The sequence below is a fragment of the Cupressus sempervirens genome, chromosome 4, assembly GCF_028749045.1.
Source record: "Cupressus sempervirens isolate cs-2001-9-10 chromosome 4, ASM2874904v1, whole genome shotgun sequence".
In the NCBI taxonomy this organism is placed as follows: domain Eukaryota; kingdom Viridiplantae; phylum Streptophyta; class Pinopsida; order Cupressales; family Cupressaceae; genus Cupressus; species Cupressus sempervirens.
In genome coordinates this window covers 739788844-739800967 of record NC_143121.1, presented here as the reverse complement: position 1 = coordinate 739800967, position 12124 = coordinate 739788844, and the positions used below count along the sequence as shown (strand labels likewise).

The window sequence follows — 12124 nt, the reverse complement described above, 5'->3', positions numbered from 1 at the left end:
TTGAGTGTTTCAAAAATGTCTCTATTGCCTGCAACATTTTCAAGGGTTTCATTCCAGCAATCAATGTGAGTGTCATCCTGCTTATCGTACAAAAAAGCTCCAATGATCTCGAGAGAAAGAGGGTGTCCCTTGCAAGCCTCCACTATTCTTCTCGAGAGTTGTTTAAAACGGGGAATGGGGGATGGTCTGAGGAAGGCGTGCCAACAAAACAACTGGAGCCCTACGCTTTCCTCAAATCCGCGCATCTCGCGAATGCAATCGGATGAGATATGAGCGGCATTGAGAATGTGTCTAATGATTAAATGATTAAACGGCTTCCAGGGGCCAGCCAATCCCCAGCCAAGGCGTCCAATTGCACGCGATTATCAACATCGTCCAAGACGATAAGGGCGCGGATTCCTTGCAAACGATCTATCAACAAATATTTTCCCTTTTCCACACAGATCTTCTTCATAGTTGACCAAATCTTTGAGAATTTGACCCTGCAATTTTGGAAGGCTAGCGTCGCGGACATTAAACAGGAAGGAAGCAGCATCGAATTCACTATAAATTTTATTATACACGGCCTTCGCAGCTGTGGTCTTCCCAATACCACCTATACCCAATATTCCATATTGGGATGAAATGAGATGCAATTTCTGAATTAGACCTTTTCGTACAGTTTCAAATCCCACCGGATGTTTGGCAACTTGTAACGGCACCCTGTCAAGTGTCTTTATTATGTCGTTCACCACTTTCTTCACTAGCTGACCTTCGAATCTGTATATTGCGAAGTTAGTGACACCTGTACAACGACGAAATAATCGAATCTATTTTCTATCATTTCAAATGACAATGCAATTGCAATTACGAAGTATATCTAATTTGTGCCCATCCTAATCACCCAAACAATATATAATCTTCATAATAACCATGGAAAATCTATGTATTTATGGAAATTTGCTCATACTAAAAACTTGGTGCATATTGCTTTGAAACATTGTGCTAGTTTTTGTCTAGCCAATGAAGTATCTCCTGTTATTTTCCAAGAGGGCAGATTTTAAATGTTTTATGATTTTGTTTTAATAGTGTAGAATGGATGGATATGAGTAAAGCCACACAACTATCTCCGATGATCTTTATTTTCTGGCATCTTATCTCATGCGTATGAAGGAAAACCTAAGGTAAGAATTCTTTTTTTCATCTGCTCCAGCTTTCTTCCATATTTAATTTAAAAGATCATCCTCTCTAATCTTCCTTTTAACTCCATTTTTCCAATCATTATTGCTTCAGGTTTTCCAAGTATTTCAAGCGAAAGCTAATGCTTGCGAACTACCGTGCAAGGAAATAAAGCTTAGTGATATGATGGAGTCTTTACGTCAGAAAAGTGAAAGAAAGAGCACAGGAAAAATGAAATAAAAAGGAACAGAAAACTAGAGAGGTAAGATTTTTACAAATCAAATTTAAAAAAAAATCATATTTCATATATATTTAAATCTGTATCAATATTTGATCGCGAATTATAGATCTACTGTTCTGTGTAACTTTCATGAATACTATAAACAGAGTGATGATCTTAACCTATTCAAAGTCTGTGATCTTTTACATAACATGAAGGTCACTCAACACATCATTCTAATATTATCAACATTTAAAAATATATATTCTGCAATCTAAACTTCTTTTACATATATCATATGAAGGTTAATCTAGAACTCTTTTGCAGTAATTAAAAACTTGTAATAAATAACTTGTTTTCTATTTCTCAATGAAAATGAAAATTTGCACATGCTCTTCAATTGCAAGATATTAGCTATTTCAGCTTTACAAAATAGACTAGATTCCTTGCTACTTTTATTACGACCAAAACAATTCAACTTGTCCCATACTTATAGTCAGAAATGAGAAGCCCACAGGAAACCTCTAGATGCTCAAATTTGGTTATTTTGAACGATTGAGTTCAGGTGTTTGGCTTTTTTCTTTTGACGTTCTTAAGAGTGCTCACTATATTAGATATGGGGCATTAATTATGTGATAAACGAATCTGGTATTTCTTTTCCTTCTTAAAATAGGCCGGCTTTGTGGAGGCATTCAACTGTTGAAACTCCTCAATTTTAAATTGATAGATTTACACTCTCGGACACGTGACAATTCATAACATTTATTTTGGAATTCACAGACTTAGAATTAAATAAGAACCAACATGGCTAAATTGTTCATATGCTGCATCAATGAAATGTCCATATTATTCATTGTATGTCTATTTGACTCAAATTTACCATATGTACATGTGTATCTCATCCGTAGATGCAGCTGGTAACTCTTCTGCATAAGAGCAGCTTATAGGCATCAATAACGTTACATCGCTCAGAAGATGCCCGGTACAACCCGCATTTTATATTGCAGTGGGTACAAATATTATACTACAAAGTAGAGATCAACATTATCTCCACTAAATTGGATGGCTCTAAACCTCTCAATACTCGATAGGTGAATATATATATATATATATATATATATATATATATATATATATATATATATATATGACCGAGGCCACCAGAGTATCCATGAATGGTGCGGTATAAAATAAAAATAACTATTTTTTACGAGATTTTTGGGTTTATTCTTTTAAAGTAAATAAATGCTATCCTATTTTCCGTCTCCTTAAAAAACATTTCTGATTCGGCATATTAGGTTTCACTTGAGATTGCCAATATAAAGAAAGGAGAAAGTGTAATTGGATTATAAATGTATTATAACTATTAAAAATATTCATTTATATTTTATTTGTATAGTGAATAATAAAGTTTAATAGATTATAGGCAAGAGCTTACACCACAACGGTAAATTGTGAGTCTTTTATCAAAAAGGTCTTGCCCTTCAGTATGTAGTATCTAATTTATATTTTTGTTTTTAAATCTTAGCATTTTAGACAAACTATTTGCCATTTCTAGCTGAAACTTGCAGAAGTAAAACTATTAGCATGCAGGCTCCCATTTAGTCTTACCAAATTTTTATAAAGTGGTGAATTGACAATAATTTTGAAGTCTTTAATATATGTCAAAAAAATAATAATAATAATAATTCGCATAGACTTTCCAAATCTCTTGAGTGTATCCATTTCACACCAAGTTGAAAATGTTAGTTTTAAAACAATTTCATGACTAAAAATTCTCTCTCTTCCCCTTTTTTATATATAATTACATAGAGTTCTATCCATTTAAACTCCCTCAATATCTCTTTTCACTATTTATTTTCCATTTCTGTTTATATCTATCTATTTTTCTTCTTATCTAACTATAGAAAAGAACTTTGACACATTTCATCCTTTACTTTTAAAAAATAATTCAATTTTAAACTAATAATTGAATTTGAAAAAACAAAAAAACAAAGATCAATTACTAACCTTGGAGTCATATCTAGTGACCACCCTGAACGAGAGCAGATCTTCTCAAGGGCATGCTTCCACCCATCAATCTCTTCTCTTGAATATCGATTTGGATGGTTGTAGTGCTTTTCAAATGATTCCTTGTAAGGGCTGGAATCTCCTAGAGGATACCTAACATGGGTCGGTTCCAGTTCATAAAAGAGAGGAATAATCGTCCCAGAAGATTCCAACATAAAGGCAACTTCCCTAAGACACCATGTTGAGCTTGCATAGCCTTTGGAAAATATAGGAATACATATTGCGCTCCACATAATTGCATTTTTCAGGCTGGAATCAATGGTTCCCCCCTTATTTAATTTGTGGGTGTCAAGAAATACATTCAATCCGGCTGCAGAAAGAGCTTGGAAGAGATGGTCAACCAGAGTCTTTCTCACATCTTTTCCCCTAAAACTCAAAAACACATTATATCTCTTAGCATGGAAAGAAACCTTTGTCATGGCGGCCGAAAGGTAAGGCGTGAATCCTTCCATGTCAGAGTTCCAATTGAAAGGAAGGAGAATGTAATGAAACCTAGATACAGAAGGGCGATATTGGGCACAACCCAAAAAGGAAAAATATTATAGGAAAGATCAGATCTTAACTTGTACTCCATGTAGCAGGAAACTTCCTTTCAACTCATTAATAGACATTCTATAAATGCACTCTTTCGTCGTACTATTACAAATGTGATATACTGTAGTGTGCAGCTCTCTAGATGTATTGGTATAGAAGATCTTTATTATTATCTATTTACTATTACCATGTGAATTTCAATGAGAGCCTTTATATCTGATAATGTTCGAGTTTTAATTTTTTGAAATTTAATATTCTCCAAAACAAAAGATTAAAATTTATCAATAATTTTAAAAAAAAATTGTATTAAATAAAAGCTACTATATTTTACATGTATGATATTTTAAAATTTTGTATTAAATAAAAGTTAATATATTTTAAATGTATAATATTTTTTCGGTCAACTGGACTTGGTGGTAAAAATACTGAAACAAAGCAAATATAAAGAAGACTTACAAATTCAATAATTTGCTAAAGCAAATGGTAAGAAAACTTCAGTCTGAAAGTCACTGTCAAACAGGTCTCTGACAGGGTTAAATTTTCCGACAGAGAGTTTGACGTTGTTTTGGAAGAAACATCTGCATAGCTTCACGAGCTTGAGAGTTTAGGGTCGAGTGAGGGCGTACATTTTAACTTCTACCGCATTGCCTTGCCGCTTGTTTTGGAATTAGAACGATATAATATTTGAGTCTTGAGCGATGCTTCAACATGAAGCTTCTGCGAATTATGAAAAACATGCACCGGAGGAGATACAAAGGAGCATCAATCTATTAGATTTATAGTCAAATGCATAATAAATGGTGGTCATGAAGTTGGTTATAGTATTCATGACATATATAGTTTGTGATCAGGTTGCACTAATCATGAAGATAAGACTGAGTTGGTGGTGGACCTACTTGACCATTTGGTTGATTCTATGGCATCTAACAGGAATTGGCCCTCCTCCTAAGATTCTAACAAAAGCCCAAACATACTACCGCATCAAACTTATATGTTTAATTAGAAGAATGGGGAAGGAAAGCCACAGAAATTGGAAAAATATTTATTTTCTTGAACTTTTTGCCGGCCAATTCGCTTTCCACGTTACACGCACTTTTTGGCTGACGCGTTTTGTAGATTGAAAATGATATATTCGAATACAATGCAACACCTTTAGGAAATTTTCCTCGCTCGCCTGCTCAGATTTGACATAATGTGCATCCTTCTCCTCAGAAACCACGTAATGGTTAACTTAGATAAGAACTTTCGTTTGTGGGGCACCCGGACAAGTAAAGTTGAAATTAAACATGTTATAGGATTCCACGAAAGGGGGAGTTGTCTCAAAACATCATTTTAAAATCAACGATCATATTCATTAATATAGGATACAAGATGATTGCAGTAATCTCAATGATTAATTTCAAAATATGATAATATGCCATTCCTGACAAGTGTAGTCCTTTAGAATATTTTATTACATTTGTTGTTGAGTGTTTTCAGAATGTGAAAGTCCAATATGAAATTCTTTTCTCACCGTGTGATAAATGTAGTCCTTTCCAAAAAAATTTTGTATGGGACATGTTTGATCTGCATCTTTAAAAAAACACGCATTTATCTCAACCAACTGCCATAATCCTATATGGGTTTAGATTATGGAAAATGTAGCGGCGTTCTTTGTTTTCCTGACTGTTGAGTTAACGGCTGTTTTGGTGGTCGGTTCTATGAATTCTCTGGCGGCTTCTTATGGAGAAAATGGGCGGACGCTCTGCGGATTGAACGCCGATGGTTCGCATTTTGTGACTCGCTTTGGAAGCGATGCGGCGATCGTGTACGGAGCACCTCTCAGAAAGGCGTTCACAGGGCTGACTGGCGGCGATGGATTTGTGTGCTGATTGGAGGGCTCCGGGCAGCCGTATTGCTGGGGAAACAACGTGTATGTTCAGATGGGAGTGCCGTCAACCGCAGCAGAATATGTTGAAATCAGTGCTGGTGATCACCATTTGTGCGCTTTGAGGAACTGGGACTGGATCGTATATTTTAAAATGTGGAATCTTTCCTAAAATCATCTTCTTTAGCTAGTCTTAGCTGGTGGATGGGAAATCAACAAAATATAGGCAAGTATAAATGCTTCTCATTATCATAATTAATGTTCTGTCATTATTATTCGAACAAAAATAGTCTGGCCTAGAATTACGAGGGCCTTCAATGGAACCCAGAAATTTGCTTTCATAGTTCTCTTTTATATTATATATTTCTCCCCTACTCTAAAGTTATTACTAAACTTGGGTGCAACTATTGAAGTAGTTAAAAATCATTTCGAAATCGTTGAATTGTTAATAAATTAAGTAGAACTAATTAAATACTTGTTAAAAATTATTTGTTTGCGTTCCCACCGTCAGTTAGGCTCAATATGATTTATGCTCTGCGTGTCAATCACATTGTATATCGAGTGAGGGAAGCGCAATGGAGAAGGATGTTTGGGGTTACTTCTTGACGAATATTCAAAACCTGGCATTCGCGTCCATAGCACTTTGTCTATTTTAGCTGTGTAATAGCACTCGATCTATGGGGAAGCTTTAAGAAGAGAACGTACTGGATCCCGGGGAAGTATTTGGTTCTGTGTGCGCTGACAATTGAGGCTCTGTCATACTTGGACGTGGCGTCTGTGAGCCTTTCGGACAACCCAAACATATGGGGCATGTCAATGGTGCTTGGCAATCATCTCCTCATTGAGAGTGGAAGACTCATAATATGTGTGTTTATAGGGTATCTGCTGCCGGGAATGGCCGCGTTTGGGTCTAGAGACCAGTGGGGAGATATTCTTGCCTTGGCCATCAATTTGTTGAGCAATATCGCCTCTGAGCTCTACTTTCTATACGCACAACAAATTTGGTGTTAGATGTGATAATATTTTATCCAATTTTGATGTTTATTTTCGTGAGGATCTAAATGCATGGTGGATTACTGTATAATTCTTATTATAGCACTAGCTCTCCTTACTGCGATTGCACTAAGAAGACTTATATTTTTAATGTGTGTCTATGGAGAATTTTTTTTTATCATAAAGGACATAATTTTCCCACATTATTCGGCCAAACTCAAAACTAATTACCAAATTCATGAGTGTTGTGATCTTAGATTCTATTCTTTTACAGTTGACTACAAAACAGTAAAAATAGTTCATTGAGCATGTCTTAATTAACAGCGAATGCAACACATTTTATATACGCACTGGCTCTTCATTCTATTTGGTTTCCAATATATTTTTCAAATGTTCAGCTACCAAATGATGTTTAAAAGAACATTTTTATTTGCTACTTATAATCCACACACAATTCCATACAACATTTGGGCACAGTTATAATTTTTTTTTCATTAAAACTTAAATCTTCAAAAATTGAAACATATAATAATGCAAATCATGTTTCTCACCTTGTCCAACTATGCCCATTCCTATATTTGCATTTGTTAAATTTACACACCTCACTTGATACTTTATTAATTAATACCATTTGATTGTTGATTGGATTGCTTTGAACTTTTGTTTATTTCTCGAAAATAAATAAATATGTCTTCTATACCTTCATTGTTACAATTTAATGACAGATTTACAATTTCTTACTAATCATATTTCCTTGCTGACATTCAAATGTGTCTTTTGACTATTGCTTGTGTTATGTTTCTTTATGGAAAAAATAGGCAATGCTAAACCTGGATACGACAGATCCATAAAAAGATGTTTGTGTGCCACATAAACTTTTGTACTTATGTTTGTTCAAATATATGCAATAAAAATAAATGTTTATCATATTATTCATTACCAACATTTTAAACTTAACATAATTTTCTTCGGTATCCTTATTGCAACCTTAGGTGCAATTGCTAGTTATTATTCGAAAGGTGTTTATGTGAAATGGACTTTACTAAGTTTGTCTATCAACAGCTTGCAATGTGGGAAAAGGATAGGCGAGAGTCAAGACGATTGAAGGCTATACAGTCGTCTGACGATGTCCACCGCTTTTTCATCATTTCATTACTGGTGATGACATTGATGTATATGTCATTTGTCCACGCCTTCTCACAGGTTTTTCATTGTTTTTTGTCCATTCTTTTTATTCGTACGCTGACCTCATAGTTGTACAATCGTCATGTGGGGCCCTGTGCCGTTAAACCCGAATTCTCGTATTTATGCCTATGTCTACGTTTGCATTTTTTTTTACCATTGGAGATTTTCTGTCCACAGTTGGAAGGAATCTATGAGTCACCTTAAGAATAGGCATGGAGAATACAACCCATGTTGTAATGTTGGTATTCCTTCTGTATATCACATTAATTATGCTCTTAGGCCCCGTTTGGTTGCTGGCATAGGAATAGAAAATTAGAATAGAAAATGGGAATGGGAATGGAAAGGAGGAATGGGAATAGAAATAGACAATTCCAATCATGTTTGGTGCACTTGGAATTCGACTGGAATATGTTAATCTATTGTTTGGTTGTACAAAAATAGAATAGGAATAAGGTTAAGTTTTGTATTTTTTTAAACATTTTTCCTAATTTTTTTTTAATTTATTTTTTTTAGTTAATTCATTTTCATTTTCATTTTTTTAAACAAATAGATATAATTTTAAAAAATGTTATAAAAAAAAAAAAATTTAAAAAAATTTAACAAAAAAAATTCAAAAAGTAAAAGTACAAAAAAAAAAAAAAAAAATTAATAAAAAATATTTTTTAATGGAAAATCGGAATGGGAATGGAAATGGCCTATTCCAATAACAAATATTTTTGGGCATGGACATATGCTCATTTTAGGGGCAAAATTGGAATATGTCTTCCTATTCTCTATTCCAATTGAGCTTACCAAACAACGAATATAAAACATATTCTAATTTCGTTTTCCTATTCCACCCATATTCCGGCAACCAAACGGAGCCTAAATGTCAATACCTACCTTATCTTGGCCCCATGTTAGTGACGGAGGTTTCATTTACCGATGGAACGCCCAACGCAGAAGAAGCGGTGGTTCCAGATGTCTGCGAGTCTTCAAATGTGGGTGTCTCCTTTCCGTGCCTTACTAATTCTAGTCCTTTACTTGAATCCGAGCCACTTAAAAACGCCGGCTTTGATGGAACTGGCAATGTCACCGAATTGCTCAATATCATCGGAACAACTTTGGACATAAGTGGACGAACTGTGGCATCAGCTTGTACACACAAAAGTGCCACATGAATGCATCGTACCACAAGATCCTATGAGCACCTCTCTCTTAATGTTGGCTCAACCATAGTTATCACATCTCCTCCTCTATAAACTCTCCATGCCTGTATAAATCACAAATTATATCTGTCAGTATCTGTCAGTTTTGAGATTGTTTGAACATAATACATTAAGATTTGATTCCTAAGCTAAAAGTGTTAAATAGTCAAAGTTGACTTATATTTTCAAGCTTAATTTATTCCTTAGTGTCGTCAGTTTTAAGTTTGATATCTGGAATTGAAATCCATTATTGAAAACAAACATATAGTGGTAGATTGATTTGGTACCCATTCCAACAGATTCTGCATCCCCTGGTCTAAATGAATATCTAAGTTTTTCCTTCCGCTGACAATCTCAAGCACTAGCACACCAAAGCTATAAACATCAGCTTTAACTGACAGTTGTCCTCGCATTGCATACTCTGGAGCCATGTAACCTCTGCCTCACAAATAAACCCCACTTAGAAAAATTGAAAAATAATTTTAAACAATTTCAATCATCATTGGGGTCCTTACATTGTGCCCGCAATTCTTGTTTGGATTTGTGTTTCATCTTCTGGGAAAATTCTGGCTAAACCGAAGTCAGCTATTTTAGGATTAAATTTGTCATCAAGCAAAATATTGCTTGTTTTAATATCCCTGTGAATGATTTTCACCTGTGAATCTTCATGAAGATAGAGAAGACCCCGAGCAATTTCAGTGATGATGTTATAGCGTTGTTGCCAATCTAGCTGTCTTCGCTTTTCTGGATCTCTAATCCCAATTCTATCCATCATTCTTCAAAGCATCACATGCTAAGGAAAAAAATTAAGCTTGGAAAAAATAAGTCAATTTTGACTATTTAACACTTTTAGTACTGAAATGAAGCTAAATGTATAATGTTTAAACTATGACTCTGCAAAATAATATTATATTATATGTAATAAATAAAGAGAGAACATAACTCACCAAAGAGAAAAGTATCCAGGCTCTTATTGGGAAGATATTCATAAATAAGCAACCGTTCATCTCCTTCTGTGCAACATCCTAACAGCTTCACAAGATTTCGGTGCTGAACATTAGATATTAGCTTCACTTCATTCATGAACTCCATTGTACCTTGGAAAGATTTTGCAGACAGCTTTTTGACTGCTATGTCCTTCCCGTCTCTATTTGTTCCCTGAAAGATCAAACCAGAATTAGAGCTCTGCATTTCTCTTAAAGAAATTTCCCCCTTAATAACCTTATGAACACAGTGTTGATTAAGGTCAAGGATACAATATAGCCCCACCCTGTATACACTTCCAAAGCCTCCCTCTCCAAGCTTGTTATTTTCATGAAAATTTTGTGTGGCTTCTGCCAATGTCCCTAAGCTCATGAGTAAATGTTGCTGGTCAGGTATGAGTAAACGAGATTCGGCAGAATACCCATGCCCCTCTGTGTAGGAAAGAAAATTATAAAAACTCAGAATTTTTTTGTTTAAAAACTAAACCCAACAGAGAACAAAAAAAATTGGACGCAGCACCTTCGTTGTGGGTGACTGGGCTCCTAAAAATGACAAATCTCACTCTTTTTCTCATTGCAATTAGACAAATACTCCCAAGATTAAGGGTACTTTTGACTGCTTCTCTGCAGTGCAGATTCTTTTCAATACAAGAATATCAGACATAGAATCCAACAAATATTAAAAGGAGGTGTTTGTGCTTACTCTTTGATTGGGTCTGTCCTGCTGTGGGAGGTGCAGAAGTTGTTGAAGTAGGTGGAGAAGATACAACTGTAGTGTTGAAAAATGAATATGACTCAAATCTGACCACGCAGTTTCCTAACAGACCCCGACCTCCTTGGTTCATAGAACAACAATCCTCCACAGTTTTTCTTGCTGTAAACAAACAATTCTTGCAATCATTGATAGATAAATATCTCCAACATTGAACGAGCCCATAGACATTTTTGGATGTGGAGTAGTTGGTCGTTCCCATGGCGAATCGCTTATTTGCAGGATCTAAAGCTAGATTGGACAAGTTGGAGAGAAGAATAGAGGTTTTGGCTTTGAAATCATCCATATTGCTCGTGTCGACTTCAATGGGATTCCACAGCTTTTTATATACGTTGGTATCGAGGGTTGAAATGAAATTAGAGTTGTCATAGCGCAAAAAACAGTCATCCATCAATATCATGCCACCTGTGGTGTTCGCGCAATGCTCCATGAGAGAAGTCTTTGCTGCTTGTGCACAGTCTGAGCATTTCTGTGCTGATAAGTTCCCAAAACACTGCAGAAGACCATAGATCTTGTTGGGTGTTTGACCATAGAAAGATTTGTTAAACCCCGAATTTAGAGATGTATTTGTAAATAGATCCGACATGACTCGGTTCAGATTAGCAGAATATGTACTGCTGTTGGCGTAAGTTGAATCATTGTTACAATTATGCCATCTGTAATCGGATTTCACAGAAGAAAAAATCATTACAAAGAAGAAAAGAAGAATAGAAAAGCAAGAGCTGCACCTCATTTTGTAGCTGAGATCAAATCCGTGTTGTGCAACCCAGTTAGAAGTAGAATTTGTGTTTCATGTCATCAATTTTAGCGATGAATTGAATGGGTTGATTGCAGCGTCAGTCAACTTTCATTCAAATCAAAAGCTGAAGCAGAAAAAGTCAGAGTCATTTTGGACGGCTGGCCTCACTAGTAAAATGTTTATTTATATTATATGTTCTATTAATAGGAAGGTCACCAGTACTATCTAGTTTGTCATTTTTTTATTGATTATTTATTAATAAATATAGGGTCTCTAGCTAATTTTCAAAGCATGCACATTTTGAATATTACGTTGTGTCATTTTGTTTTTGTTTTTTAACTAAATACATGCTTTCTAATTATTCTTCAAAGTACTCATCTATTTAAAAATAGAATATTTGAATATAAAAATGTTTT

General features: G+C 35.0%; 1 pseudogene; it reads right to left on the bottom strand.

Moving 5' to 3' along the window:
- The window catches only part of LOC149563466 (cysteine-rich receptor-like protein kinase 15), a 50732-nt pseudogene extending 38866 nt beyond the window's left edge, over positions 1-11866 (bottom strand).
- Between the last annotated feature and the right edge of the window lie 258 nt (positions 11867-12124).